This window comes from Lacerta agilis, chromosome 7 (assembly GCF_009819535.1).
Source record: "Lacerta agilis isolate rLacAgi1 chromosome 7, rLacAgi1.pri, whole genome shotgun sequence".
NCBI classification, from domain to species: domain Eukaryota; kingdom Metazoa; phylum Chordata; class Lepidosauria; order Squamata; family Lacertidae; genus Lacerta; species Lacerta agilis.
Window position 1 is genome coordinate 73813136 of NC_046318.1, and position 16066 is coordinate 73829201.

Below are 16066 nucleotides of genomic sequence, written 5' to 3' on the forward strand. Positions count from 1 at the left end.
ATTTGCTCGATCATAGGGTTGCACTAAGGGCACGATAAAGGTGTGAACAGAATGCACAAATATATCTGCTATGTAGCTCTTTACATGCCAGGATTGTTGTTGTTTAGTCGTTTAGTCGTGTCCGACTCTTCGTGACCCCATGGACCAGAGCATGCCAGGCACTTCCACTGCCTCCCGCAGTTTGGCCAAACTCATGTTGGTAGCTTCGAGAACACTGTCCAACCATCTCGTCCTTCTCCTTGTGCCCTTCATCTTTCCCAACATCAGGGTCTTTTCCAGGGAGTCTTCTCTTCTCATGAGGTGGCCAAAGTATTGGAGCCTCAGCTTCAGGATCTGTCCTTCCAGTGAGCACTCAGGGCTGATTTCCTTAGGTTTCATCTTCTTGCAGTCCTCCAGCACCATAATTCAAAAGCATCAATTCTTCGGCGATCAGTCTTCTTTATGGTCCAGCTCTCACTTCCATACATTACTACTGGGAAAACCATAGCTTTAACTATACGGACCTTTGTGGGCAAGGTGATGCCTCTGCTTTTTAAGATGCTGTCTAGGTTTGTCATTGCTTTTCTCCCAAGAAGCAGGCGTCTTTTAATCTTGTGACTACTGGGAAAACCATAGCTTTAATTAGGATTAAAGGTAAAGGTAGCCCTGACTGTTAGATCCAGTCGTGGATGACTCTGGGGTTGCACACACATCTTGCTCTATAGGCCAAAGGAGCTGGTGTTTGTCCACAGACAGCTTCCGGGTCATGTGGCCAGCATGACTAAGCCGCTTCTGGCGAACCAGAGCAGTGCACAGAAACACCATTTACCTTCCTGCCTGAGTGGTACCTACAGGTGAAACTCGAAAAATTAGAATATCATGGAAAAGTCCATTTATGTAAGCAATTGTTTTCATTAGCTACTGGAGTTTAATATATGAGATAGACTCATGACATGCAAAGCGAGATATGTCAAGCCTTTGTTTGTTATAATTGTGATGTTTATGGCGTACAGCTGATGAGAACCCCAAAGTTGAAATTGTTAATTTGGGGTTTTTATCAGCTGTACGCCATAATCATCACAATTATAAGAAATAAAGGCTTGACATATCTCGCTCTGCATGTCATGAGTCTATCTCATATATTAGTTTCACCTTTTAAGTTGAATTACTGAAAGAAATGAACCTTTCCACGATATTCTAATTTTTCGAGTTTCACCTGTATTTACCTACTTGCACTTGACATGCTTTCAAACTGCTAGGTAGGCAGGAGCTGGGACCAAACCACGGGAACTCACCCTGTCGTGGGGATTCGAACTGCCGACCTTCTGATCGGCAAGCCCTAGGGTGTGTGAGATCACAGCGCCACCCGCGTCCCTTTAACTAGGATTAGCTAACAACAAATTGGACAGATCTCAGTTATCTTAAGAACATAAGTAGAGCCTTGCTGGATCAGGGTAATGGCTCATTGAGTCCAGCGACCAACCAGCTGCCTCCTGTAGTTTCAGAAGCATGCTGCCTCTGACAGCAGAGCCCACAACAGATACACATCATGGCTAGCAGCTCCCATCCATGAATTTGTCTAATCCCCTTTGAAAGCCAAATCTCTTTCCGAAAGCCACAGTTTTACTGCTCAAGAAGCCAACTCTCTTCTGAGGGTGTACAGTTCAGAATTTGCAAGCTTCCGTAGCACACACACGCACAAACACAGAGAACTTAGGTCTGACACCAGATTTCTGTTGCGTAAGAATTTGTCTCCTGGATTTTGCCATCTGACTTCCCCAAGGCTGTAACTTGTCTGCTTGGCTGGTAAGGAAATTTTGCTGGCTAGAAATGTGGTGGGCTGGTGAAGGAGGAACAAAAGTGCTCCGATTCTCCCTTTCTGTTTGCATGTTGGTTATGGGAAAAGCACCTGGAGGAAATTGCATGCATTTGCTCGTGTGGAGTTAATAGGGGTGGTGGAGAGATTAGTTGGGTCTGCATTTTAATGCCAACCTACAAGATTTGCACTTTGCAACCTGGCACGTGGACCGAAACACGGCTTCTGGAACGTGCAAGTTTTTTACGAAGACAGAAGGGGGTGTTGAAAGGAAGCCGCTGAACAGCTGTTCAGCAAGTGATCAGGGAGAGAGATAAGGCTCTCTTTCCAGCCCCGCCCCCTTGCCCAGGCCTCCATTGTTGAATGCAGAGGGAGGCTGTTTGTTTCCCCAGCGACATGTGACTGGCTGATTAGATTATCTGTCTGGAAACTGTAGAAATGGCTGTAGGACTAGAAGCTGCAGAACTGTGAGTTGAACCCCGTAAAAACGGGACTTTTCCTCTTTGCAAAAAGAAGCTGCACCAGTTTCAGTTGATCCTCAAAAAAAAAAAAACCAGGGCTTTTCCCTTTGCAAAAAAGCTGCACCACTTTCAGCTGATCCTCAAAAAAGCAGGGCTTTTCCCTTTGCAAAAAAAAGCTGCACCACTTTCAGCTGATCCTCAAAAAAGCTGCACCACTTTCAGCTGATTCTCAAAAAAGCAGGGCTTTTCCCTTTGCAAAAAAAAGCTGCACCACTTTCAGCTGATCCTCAAAAAAGCTGCACCACTTTCAGCTGATTCTCAAAAAAGCAGGGCTTTTCCTTTGCAAAAAAGCTGCACCACTTTGAGCTGATCCTCCAAAAAGGGCTTTTCCCTTTGCAAAAAAAAAGCTATACCACTTTGAGCTGATCCTCAAAAAAACAGGGCTTTCCCCCTTTCCTCCTCTAAAAACCATCTTATGGAGCGAAAAATATGGTAGGTACCACTGCGGCAGGAAGGTAAACAGCATTTCCATGCGCTATGGCTTCCATCACGGTGTTCCATTGCACCAGAAGTGGTTCAGTCATGCTGGGCACATGACCCGGAAAGCTGTCTGTGGAGAAACTCCAGCTCCCTTGGCCTGAAAAGTGAGATGAGCGCTGCAACCCCGTAGGCGCCTTTGACTGGACTTAACTGTCCAGGGGTCCTTTACCTTTTTACCTTTACCTTATAATATGAAACAAATCACGTAATTTCAAACATAGCAAAAGTAGTCATAAACAATAGATAAAGCATCAAAAAGTACACAGCCAAACTGAACCATTTCAACATGAATCATAATAAGATCTAAAACAGAGATGCAAAATAATAATAATATCAGTAACAGTAACCAGTGTGTGCCCCCACCCCCGAAAATACCCCATCTACTTGCAGTTTTTGGGGTTGTAGAATGAATTGGACTGATGCAAGAGGCTAACTGATTGCTGATTGGAGGAGGGAGGGAGGGAGGGAGTTCCCTGCAATGATTAACTTCTTGTGGGAAGTGCTAGAGGTGGAACGCCTTCCTTCTCTGCAGCATTTATTATATAACAGTTTGAAGCAGGAAGATTTGCGAAATGCATCCTGATGGGAATCTCTCTGAATATTCAGGATCAAGACAAAGAGTTGCCCAAGAAGAATATTCAGGTTGAAGATCGATTAGTTGCATAATATGAGGAAACTTAATTTTATGGGTACGAGAACAGGTCGTGATGTCCTGGAAGAATATAGCCCATAAAACTTCCAGTAATGCAGTTGCTAAGTGGCACTTTCACACAGCGTCGGTGAAAACATCATTACCCTGAGCCTTGAAAAATAGCTCAACACACACTTCCTGATCGGTTGTTTGTAGGAATGGCTACACCAGGATGGTAATTTGGCATTTTCACACAGCCACAGGTAGGGAATATGTTAGAGGGGAACCTGAAATTCACCAGTAATCCCAACCCATAGCCCCCTTGATTTGACTTCCCCTCCCAATGATCTTTGTGTTGCCATAGCTTTGCAGATTAGCCCATAAAAGGTATTATCGCCCACAACAATGTTTAATAACCTGCTTGTCTGCATATACCTGAGTCAATCACCTGTGCCACGTCAGTAGCCTGAAAGGGAGAGAAAATAACCAACCCCCCCCCAGCTTATTTATAGTAGTTCTTGCCCCAAATCAGATTACGTAATGACTTCTTGGAACAGGGGTGAGGGACTTTTGACCCTCCAGATGTAGCTGAACTACAATTCCCATCAACCACATTAAGGCCAGGGATGATGGGAGTTGTAGTTCATCTACATCTGAAAGGGCAGTGGTCCCCACCCTTGACTTAGAGGTCCATCAATTAGATGGAGGGTGGGGAAAGTGGGGTTCCAGTTCTTCCCATTACTTCCTTTCCTAAGCTTCTCGGCATCACCCCATCCGTCATTCAAACCATTGTTTTAGGAGCCATTCTTGGTTTGCTAAACTGGCCTGTCTGGTGATTTCTCCAAACTAGAGATGAAGACTGACTGTGACTCTATGAAGGACCACATACTTTGTGCACAGAAGGTGCTTAGTCATGGTCTGGGGAATCAAGCCATTACATTAGTACAAAAAAAAATATTTGGGGGGGGGGGGATGAAATACAGTACATTCCAATGAGGACGGAAGATATTCAGTAGCCACAAAATGCTAACTGGATTGCTAAGGATGTCTTCTTCCCCTGGAAAAGCAGTGGGGAGAGGAAATTAAATGGTGTACAGTGGTACCTCTAGTTGCGGTCTTAATCCGTTTTGGGGTGCCGTTCGCTCCTGTTTTTCTTACAGGAGTGGAAAAGCAACCATGCAGTTAACATGGCTGGAAATAAGGATGTTGTAGACTGAGCTGAGAGGCCCTCTTTTTAGTCAGGCTGTAGCCGTTCGGGGGTGCTCACCTGTCAACGGTCACAGTGAGGTTGCATTTCCTCCAGCCGTGGAGGCAGAGCCAGGGGCATAGCGAGGGGTGTGTGTATGGGGCGGGCCGCCCCAGGTTCCATAATGGAGGGGATGACAAATTATCAAGGAACAATTACTGCCCTACTAGGGCGGTTCATAAAAAAAAACACTTTTTTTAAAATGCCTGCTCCAAAGGTCTCATTTTACTATACTAGGGATTATATAGCTATATATGAAATTTCATGCATATTGGTTAATATCTTGACCCTCCTCCACCAAAATAGCTGTTTACTTGGCTGTTTTCCTATGTCGTGAAGGCTGAAATTTCAGTTCAGTGGAGCACTTACTGTTCCCAACCCTAACCCTGTGGAAAGCCATCTAATTAGACTTTAATTTGATTTTGAGATGTTTTTAGGAGGTAATTTAATTATTGTTTGATTTTATACCAATGTTATGTATCTGATGTTAGCCACCCTGAGCCCCACTTCAGCTGGGGAGGGTGGGATATAAATAAAAGTTTATTATTATTATTACTTTTTATTATTCCTTTGTAAGAAAATATGAAATAACGTAAAACCATTTTTGCAGGGGGGGGATCAATGGGGGGGGCAACAAGAAATTTTCCGCACCAGGTACCACCTGACCTTCCTACGCCTCGGGGTGGGGGTGGGGGGGACAATTTTTTTTTTTTTGCCCCTGGGTACCAATTTACCTTGCTACGCCCCTCGGCAGAGCACAGCCATCTTGGCTAGTAGCCTTCTTTTCTGTGATTTTTTTCTAACCCGCTTTTAAAGCTTTCCAAGTTGGCGGCCATCACTGCTTCCGGTGGAAGCAAATGCCATAGTTTAGCTATTTACTGCACGGTTAAAGGACCCCTGGACGGTTAAGTCCAGTCCAAGGCGACTATGGGGTTGCGGCGCTCATCTCGCTTTTCAGCCGAGGGAGATGGCGTTTGTCCACAGACAGCTTTTCCAGGTCAAGAGTACATCGCTGTTGGCGCACAGAGAACCGTGACGAATGCCAGAGCACACAGAAACGCCATTTACCTTCCCACCGCAGTCATACCTCCTGTATTTACTCAAATCTAATGCTCACCTTTTTTAGCCAAATTATGTCGCGAAAATTAAGGTGCTCATTAGATTCGATTGCACATTTACATTCGCCAGCAAATACCCTTTTTTGGGGTGGGGTTTCAAGGTTCTGAAACTTGAGGTGCACATTAGATTCAATGGTGCATTGTTGTTGTTGTTGTTCAGTCGTTCAGTCATGTCCAACTCTTCGTGACCCCATGGACCAGAGCACGCCAGGCACGCCTATCTTTCACTGCCTCCCGCAGTTTGGCCAAACTCATGCTAGCTGCTTCGAGAACACTGTCCAACCATCTCATCCTCTGTCGTTCCCTTCTCTAGACTCGAGTAAATGCAGTATTTATCTACTTGCACTGGTATGCTTTCGAACTGCGGGGCTGGCAGAAGCTGGGACAGAGCAATGGGAGCTCACTCCGTTGCAGGGATTCGAACCGCCGACCTTCCGATCGGCAAGCCCAAAAGGCTCGGTGCTGCGTCCCCCTGTGCTGAATCCTCTGGCGTTCAGCTTCATTGGGCACCCCCAAGTTCTAGTGTTATGGGAGAGGGAGAAAACCTTTTCTGGACCCACTTTCTGTATGGCATGGGATTACTCTTTTAATGTGACAGTTATTTCTCTCCACCCCCCAACCCCCATTTCTTGTTGATGTTTCGAAGGCTGAAAAACGTAGCTAAATTCACTTTGCATCCTAATCGTAATTGTGGAAAGTGAGAGAGGGGCACAGTTGAACTCCTTTTTGTTGCAACTCCCCCCCCCCCTCCACGGGAAGCATAGGAAACACAATGTTTTTTAATCTTCCAGTTATAGTATTTGTGGCATTTTGCTAATCCTTCCAAGTCTGGGGCAATAAGCTTCTCTCTGAATAAATCGAGTCCTGTTGTGAGCTAAAGCTCTGATAAGTTTCATTTTCCATGATAAGTCTGCATTTTTGAAGTGCTAAAACTCTGAAATGGGTAAAAATCCTTTCCTGCATTTTTATATGGTAATCTATTAACATCCCAAGTATTCCTTCTTTTCTTCTTTAAGCAGATAGGGAAAAAAGTACCATGCAAGCTGATAACCTGTATTTTGATTTTTCCCAATGCCGGTTAAACATTTCTAAAATGTAACTGGAAATGGCACAATTTGCTGGGGAGCTTTCCTGAACACACCCCCTTTGAAGCGAATGACAGATGGCAATTTAGTTCATCGAGCCAATATGCCTTCAGAATGAATGGGCAATCCTAACCGAAATCACAGAAGTCAGGCTGAATAAGACATCTAGCGGTGGCGGGGAGAGAATTGAGGACCCTCAAACGTTTCTTACACATCCCAAACTGCAAAAGAAAAATTAATAGGGAAAACAATAATGTGCAGAATTAATTATGCAAAACCAAGAATTTATTATCCCCCCCCATTTTGCATAATTTACGTCACATGTGGCAGACTTCAGCCTTACAGAATCTGTGGCTTCTAAAATTACAGATGTGGGGATGCTGTGGCCTTCCAGATGTCGTTGGACTACAGTTTCCACCATCTCTGTCATTGCCTATGCTGGCTGGGTCTGATGACAGCTGGAATCCAGCAATATTTGGGGTCCCCCCCTTTTATTAGCTCCCCAGGGCCCATGAATTCTAGCCAATTGCAATATGGTGGCCCAATGTGCAGGGCCAATTTCCTGCTATGCTCTGTGATGCACACACTGTGATGTTCCAAAGGTAATGTGCAATTTGTAGCTGAGTTTCTACGGACCAGGGATCCTAGCTGTCTAATTTAGTGGAGTGGGGGGAGCTGTTGTTGTTCAGCAAAAAGTGGGAGTTGGAAATCCTTGCAGATCTACTGTGGTGCTCTGCTAGTGATCTTTCTAACCTTTTTTCTACCTACCCCTAATGTATACAGGTTGCATAATCCAGCTTTCTTGATGCAGAATTTGGATTGTCAGAGTGCAGAATTGCTGGTGTTTTTTCCCCAGCTTGGCAGCCTTCCTAATAAGAGCGGTGGACTTGTAATCTGGGGAACCGGGTTCGTGTCTCCGCTCCTCCACATGCAGCTGCTGGGTGACCTTGGGCTAGTCACACTTCTTTGAAGTCTCTCAGCCCCACTCACCTCACAGAGTGTTTGTTGTGGGGGAGGAAGGGAAAGGAGAATGTTAGCCGCTTTGAGACTCCCTCGGGTAGTGAAAAGCGGAATATCAAATCCAAACTCTTCTTCTTCTTTCGTACAGTAAGTGTGAGGTGCTCTGTGATGTGCCTCTGAGCTGCTGTGCGAAGGGGGAAGCTCAGCTGTGGTCTCTTGCACTGCTTGTCATGTAGAGTTATTTTAGCTTGTGGCTTTCAGGGTTAAGAGCTTTGGCCACTCTGAAAGAGTACGAAAATGACTAAGAGGACAACAGTGGCTGCATACACAAGGACACACAGAACCTTCTCTAGCAGCTGCCCAAGAGTAGGAAGGTGCCAGAAGGTTGCAAAACAATGCCCTCTGTAGCTGCTTGGCAAGCACATAGCCATTTGGGTTGCTTTGAAACTCTCTTCCCAAGATAGCTAACTGGGGAGGGAGAGGAGGATGAAGCTGTGGAGAACATGCAAGACTGGTTCCAGATTTTGGTGGGGGCCTTCAAGAAGACATTTCGAGTGTCTCTCCTCCTTGTGTGCAACCACTCTCCTTCGACCATTGTTGCTACCATCCATTTGCTTTCTTCTTGCTGTGGGGCCAATCCTCAGTTACCTATCAGCAGGGGAAGACAAGGAACATGGAAGTCATTGCACCTCCTCTTTGATCTTCTCATGGTTCACTTGCTCATCATCATCATTTTTAATTTGTATACTGTCTTTCTATCTTACAATACTCAAGGCGGTTTACAAGCTGAAGAAACAAAAAATGTACATCTTATAACAAATCTAATGCAATACAAAAATGTGATAATAAAACATAACTTTAAAATAGGCAACCTACATTAAAAAAGTAACATTCAACAATCATTAGAATAGTATTAAATAATAATAACATATAAAAGTCCTGTGAAGAGGAGTTCTGCAAGGTTTCAGGAACAGGCGTTTGACCATATACAGTTGTACCTTGGAAGTCGAACGGAATCCGTTCCAGAAGCCCGTTCGACTTCGAAAACATTCTGAAACCAAAGCACGGCTTTTGATTGGCTGCAGGAAGCTCTCTCGCTTAGACTACTGCAATGCGCTCTATGTAGGGCTACCTTTGAAGGTGACCCGGAAACTACAACTAATCCAGAATGCGGCAGCTAGATTGGTGACTAGGAGCGGCCGCCGAGACCACATAACACCGGTCTTGAAAGACCTACATTGGCTCCCAGTACGTTTCTGAGCACAATTTAGAGTGTTGGTGCTGACCCTTAAAGCCCTAAGCAGCCTTGGTCCAGTATACCTGAAGGAGCGTCTCCACCCCTATCGTTCAGCCCGGACACTGAGGTCCAGTGCCGAGGGCCTTCTAGCGGTTCCCTCACTGCGACAAGCCAAGTTACAGGGAACCAGGCAGAGGGCCTTCTTGGTAGTGGCACCCGCCCTGTGGAACACCCTCCCACCAGATGTCAAAGAGAAAAACAACTACCAGACTTAGAAGACATCTGAAAGCAGCCCTGTTTAGGGAAGCTTTTAATGTTTAACAAATTACTGTATCTTAATATTTTGTTGGAAGCTGCCCAGAGTGGCTGGGGAAACCCAGCCAGATGGGCGGGATATAAATATATTATTATTATTATTATTATTATTATTATTATTATTATTATTATTATTATTATTATTATTTTATTGGAAGCCCCGTTGGACATTCGGCTTCCAAAAATAGTTCACAAACCAGAACAGTCACTTCTGGGGTTGCAGCGTTTGGGAGTCAAAACGTTAAAGAACTAAGCTGTTCGAAAACCAAGGTACAACTGTATTCCATTTGCCGGGGTGTGGATCTTTGCAAATACTGAGATGCAAGCATCGAGCTCATCAAACATGGCAAGTCTGAATGCTACCAGAAAGCAACACAGTCAAGCTTAGACTGAGACTCATATAAAAGCAGCAGTTCTGCACCTTCAGTTGAAAGGGCCCCAGCTTTTGCTCCAGGAGTCTTTAACTCTGGCAGAGTGTGGGAGGCTCTGGTTCGACTGGGACTTCCGTAATCGAGTCCTCAGACTTAGAGGGTGGCAGTGCAACCTCCTTGGACTGGAGGGGCACTGCTGCAGTGGGCCCATCTTGTGGACATGTTCTTGGGGCTAACCCTACATGCCATCATACGTCCAACTCAGAAAGTCCTCAATCTCATCCCTCAAAGACAGGAATCTGACCCTAGGTGCATGACAATGCTGATATTTCAGTTACCTGAGCTGCTGGCTCTAGGACTCCTTGAAAGCTGAGTGGGAACTGATGTCTGCAGGCTGGAAAGCAGGAATGGGACCATAAAGGGAAGGCACGAAGGAAGGCAAATGTGTGGATTAGCGAGGAGATATACGGCAAAGCCAGGTAGGGTAGTGAGTTGTATAGACTGCTTGCAGCTAAAGGATTGTAGATTGGTAGTAACAAAAGCTGTAAACAGTAGAACTTGTTGAAGATTCATTCCCCGTGTGCAGTCATGGTTTTATTGTCTATCACATGACTGGGTATGTGTTTTGTTTCCTGAAGTGGGATGTGACGTAGACAGGATGTTTGTCTTACTGTGTTCCCTGAAGTGGGACTGTTGTCCTTTGCTCTTTCTCTTTGCTGTCTGGTGCTAGAGAGAGAGGGAGCCATGATGGAGTGTTCCGTGTGTGTATTATTTGTTAATAAAGTAGGTTAGCCAACATGCTGAGTTGCTGTGGTATGTCACGTAAATCAGTATACAATCAGCAGCACAGAAACGGCGCACACAAATCTACTAAACCCTTCCACGTATAGAATTCTATATTGGTATTCCAATCAACAAGAAAGCAATGCAAAAAGACAAACAAAGAAGCCACAAACAGAAAACTCATTCAAGTTGGTACAAGTTGGTATTCTATACGTGGAAGGGTTTAGTAGAATTCTATACGTGGAAGGGTTTAGTAGATTCTATACGTGGAAGGGTTTAGTAGATTCTATACGTGGAAGGGTTTAGTAGATTCTATACGTGGAAGGGTTTAGTAGATTCTATACGTGGAAGGGTTTAGTAGATTTGTGTGCGCCGTTTCTGTGCTGCTGATTGTATACTGATTTACCAGGAGTATTGGCAGCATAGGCTTATTTTTTCAGTGGTATGTCACGTAAGCTGCGCAAACTCTGCGGATGCTAAGAGTGTGCTGATGTCTTCTGGCATCAGCCGCTGTGATGTTCGGGCTGAAGAAGCTTAAGAAGCTCCCGAACGATCGCCCAGGAGGAAGGGAACATGCCAGTTGGACATGTGTCTCTGCCAGGGTCCTACTCGCGAGTAGGCCGTTTCCTGACAGAACTGACCTCTAAATCTTCTCTCCACAAGTGGCAAGAGTGCCCACCTGCTGCTTTTGCACAGGCTGACCCAAGCAAGCACATGGACAGAAGTTGACGCATGAGCATGCATGAGAACATGTATGCCGCAGACCATCTCACTTCAGGTTTCTTAAATAAGCCTGATAAACTCAAAGGAGATACTCCTTCCTTTGCCCCGTGTGTGGTCAGTTGCATCCTGTGTTGAGACCTTCTGCTGTGGCTTTCCACATGCACTAATGTTAAGCTAGTAGAAAACCTCTCCTGAGAGTGGAGTCTACCTTTTCTTCCTGAAGCAATCCTCCCCACATTGTAAAATATTCCAGTGGCTCCATCAGTTCAAGTGGGATGATGGACAGGCCTGTTGGCCATTATCATTGCCCCATATGAACCACGGGTACACCTCAGAATACACACAGTCATCTTCTCTTACATTACTGGGGAAGATTGGTAGTTTCAGGAGAGCTCAAGGCCATTCCCACCTCTGATGGCTCTCCTTTCCAGAATTCTTGCTGGTGGACCCCCTTTTAAGTTGCTGTGCCCATTTTGGTGGCAGCGGAGGTGGGCAACAGCAGTGGCACTCCCACAATCCCCGGGCAGCTGAGTCTAGGAGCTGCCGTAGTTTCCCACGACTCTACGCTTGGGGGCATTGTGGGAAATTAAAAATGGCAGCTCTGGGTTTCCCAGCGGGTGCTGCTATTTTAGTTTCCTACACCTCCCCAGAACAACGTTCAAGGGCACTGTGGGAAATTAAGATGGCGGCTAGTTTCCCAAATGCAGCTGCCCAGCACAGATTGTGAGGTATCAGGAAAATAAATTGTTAAAATGAGCTCAGGTACCCTGTTAGGCTGCAGAAGTTGCCTGAGTGTACTTTGTGCAGGCCTGGGGAAGTTCTCCTTCAGGGAGAATAATGGATGCCATTATTGATTTCTCCCACAAGGAATGGCGGGGCTCGTTGGAACATTTTGAAAGCAACTGTTTCGGAGGAAGCCTGGGCTAGGGTGACACTGCCTACCTTTGGAAAGCGATGAAGTGCCAGTATTGATACTTGTGGAGAGTGGAAACCTGCATTTCCATGTGATTTCGGCAACCCATTGGCTGGGCCTGCTGAATTTTATTTTTATTCTCCTTCTCAAACATGTTTTCTGTAAACTCTTGGTGCATTGTTTGGTCGCATGACTAATGCGTGTTAGCGGATTTGTGTTAGGTTCTGAGTCACTGCTTTGTTGTATTATGACTTACATCCCTATGGAAATGAAATATGGCAGAGGACTTTAACCTTTTGTTCCAGGGATGTGTTTTGACATAGCCGTTCTGTGTCAACACAGCCTCTTGTTATGGGACAAACATTTTGGCTGGTGAAAGCCTTTTCTTTTCTTCTTCTCCTTTTTAAATAAAAGGGCATATTATTCCCGACTGCTTTTAGTTTAGAAAATAAAGCTGAGACAAGCCATATGGAATACCCACCCTGGAATGTGTAGTTGTTTCTGCATTAGTACTCGCCCTGGAATCCAGCCTGCTTCTGACACCATTTAAATTTGTAGGGCAGTATCCAAAGAACCGCATGGTTAATTCCATATGTTCTCTGAAGCTTTGTATTTGTATTTCTAGAATATCAGCCCTCCTCTCCCAGGGAACAAACTGCTTTCATAACTCAGCAAGCGTTTCAAAAGCAGTCTGTAATATACCATGTCAAATGTCATCATCATCATCATCATCATCATCTTCAATAATAGGAGTTGTGAGCAAGTCCCCTGGTGCACCTAACTCATTGCCTTTACAAGGTCTTAAAAAGGGTAAAGGGGACCCCTGACCATTAGGTCCAGTCGTGTCCGACCCTGGGGTTGTGGCGCTCATCTCGTGTTACTGGCCGAGGGAGCCGGCATACAGCTTCCGGGTCATGTGGCCAGCATGATAAAGCTGCTTCTGGCGAACCAGAGCAGCGCACGGAAACGCCGTTTACCTTCCCACCTGAGCGGTACCTATTTATCTACTTGCACTTTGACGTGCTTTCGAACTGCTAGGTTGGCAGGAGCAGGGACCAAGCAACGGGAGCTCACCCTGTCGCGGGGATTTGAACCGCCGACCTTCTGATCGGCAAGCCCTAGGCTCTGCGACCACCCGAGATGGTCCAGAAATTGTTGAGAACTCTGTGCCCCCCCAACTCAATTATTTTAAAAAAATAACACTGTCCAAAAGAGAGAAACGGGAGCTTATACCCAACATGGCACTATGTAAGCTTTTTGTCAGCACAAGGACTTACGCTTGTGGAATGGGACTTCTCCCCTCTCCCCCCCCCAGTGCACCCCATGAATCTTTACTGGGGGTTTATTCAACCCTCCGGAAGAGACTTGGGGAGGGCGTGGTGTTTACACAGGGAAAATCCCTTTGCACAAGTGAAAATTTGCACGCTGACGGGACCCTGACATTTGATGCGAGACATGATAACAGGTTTCAGTGTTAGAAGACATATGAAAGCAGCCCTGTATCGGGAAGTTTTTAATGTGCGATGTTTTATTACGTTTTTATATGTGTTGGAAGCCACCCAGAGTGTCTGGGGCAACCTAGCGAGAATAATAAAATTATTATTATTGCATGCTTACCAGGAAGCAAACCCTATTGAACCCTGTGAAATCTGCTATTGCATTGGCATGCCTAGGAGTGAGATAATTTAGCAGTTACTCCCTTAACCGGAGCTGATCGTGAGTGTCGACAAAAAGTCGAAGACAACTTTTACACACTTGAGAGAGAGTCCAATTCTTCGCTTTGCTTTTCATTGTCCCTCTCTGTGTCATGCTTTCATTGTCTTGCTAAAGTCTTTGAAACCTCAGTTTCTCCGGAAGGAGCATGCAATAAATTCTGCTGCAATAGGACATGCCCAATGCTGAACCGTTCTGGGGAACCCTTGGTTTCCTTGGAAGCTGGTAAGGGCTTTTGTAGTGAGAGGATCACTGACAGCGGACAAGCTTCTTTGAAGGACCGCTTGCTCAGCTCTGCCAGTTAAGTGCCCACCCACCGTCAAGAGTTGGGTGGGTTTATGGGCACACATAACGTGATGGCGAAGTCCATCAAACCCGGACAACAACATCCCACACAAATTGGATGCGTGCCCTGTATGAGCCCAATGATTTCCTTCCAACGTTTGTTTTGCCATAGCTCATTTGGTTATTAGAGCATGGTGCTGATAATGCCAAGGTTGCAGGCTTGATTCCTGTATGGGGCAGCTGCATATTCCTGCGTCGCAGGGGGGATGGACGCAGATGATCCTCGGGGTCCCTTCCAATACTACAATTTCAGAGTTTTGAGAGGACCGAAGAAGAGAGTATTGGTGTTGAGGCTCCAGTACTTTGGCCACCTCATGAGAAGAGAAGACTCCCTGGGTAAGACCCTGATGTTGGGAAAGATGGAGGGCACAAGGAGAAGGGGACGACAGAGGATGAGATGGTTAGACAGTGTTCTCGAAGCTACCAACATGAGTCTGACCAAACTGTGGGAGGCAGTGAAGGATAGGCGTGCCTGGCATGCTCTGGTCCATGGGGTCACGAAGAGTCGGGCACGACTGAACGACTGAACAACAACAACAAAGCAGGTGGAAAAGGCACGAGAGAGATCGAGAGATCAGCTCTGAAATACAGCACAGTGGTACCTTTGGTTGTGGACAGGATCAGTTCCGGAGCTCCAGTCGGATCCCGAGGTTTTCGCAAACGGAGGTGCCTGTTCTGCGCATGTGCGCGGCATGGTAGAGCGCTTCTGCGCATGGCGAAACCCAGAGTTGCGCATAAGTAGAGGTACCACTGTAGTGGAAAACAGCAAGAGGAAAGTCAGCCACCTCGACAGCTCCTTGGCTTGTGGTCTCAAGCATCTGGTTGCTGTTTGAGTAAGGCGGACTTTGCTTCTCTGAGATGCTCCCAATATCTTTTATCCTCCCATTATGAAACAGGTCTAAAAGGGTGTGTCTTCGCTGGAATATGAATGCAGGGGTAGTGGTGCTTTGAGAAGTTGTCAATGTTTGATGTTTTACTATGTTTCATATGTGTTGGAAGCCACCAAGAATGGCTGGGGCAAACCCAACCAGATGGGTGGGGAATAATAATAATAATAATAATAATAATAATAATATCCTGATGCTGCTGGACTACAACTTGCACCATCCCTGTCCATTGCCCACATGCTGGCACACTAATAGGAGTTGTAGTCCAACAGCATCTGAAAGGCACCATGTTGGGAACTCCTGTAAATACACAACGGGGACAAAGAGATTGCTGTAACTCGGGGAAGAAGAATCTGCCTCCCCACACCCACTTATGGCCCTTCATCCCTGACCATTGCCCTGCAGCCTGAGGTGAGGGGAGTTGTTGTTGCCGTCCGTCCGTCTGTCTCGAGAGGCAATGGAGTGCGCTTCTGGGGGTGAAATCAGAACTGCTGTGTTAGCAGCACTGAAGTGACCTCCTTGGGGTGCAAGCCTGGGCAGTGTGTCTGGATGCCCAGATGACAAGACCCCCCCCCCTTTCTCGTCTCGCTGATGTGGTCCGAAGGAAAACAGAGCAACACATTTGGCACCAGGTTTGCTGCAGGAATTGCCGGAAAGGGGTGCCCAAGATGCCACTCACCCATTTCTCAACTGGGTCAAAAGGTGGAGCCGCTTCGGTCCTGGCAGAGCCAGCTTCGTAATGCTGCAGTTCTCTTTCAGGCCAGGCGACACTTAGAAATAATGCATTGGGGCAAGGCAACTGCAGTGGGGAGTAGCTTGGAAAGAGGAGTGCCTTAGCAAATTGACCTTGACTAGCTGCTCCCCCCTCCCCAAAAAACTGTATACCTATTGGTCTGGTTACACCTATTGGTCTGGTGTTTTTAATGCAATTCTGGGCTGCATC

The 16066-nt window shown here is 46.1% G+C and overlaps 1 protein-coding gene across 2 annotated transcripts in view; it reads left to right on the plus strand.

The window, feature by feature from the left end:
• NSMCE2 (NSE2 (MMS21) homolog, SMC5-SMC6 complex SUMO ligase) overlaps positions 1-16066 on the plus strand; it is a 76297-nt gene that overhangs the window by 23527 nt on the left and 36704 nt on the right. The gene's annotated exons all lie outside the window — the stretch shown is intronic.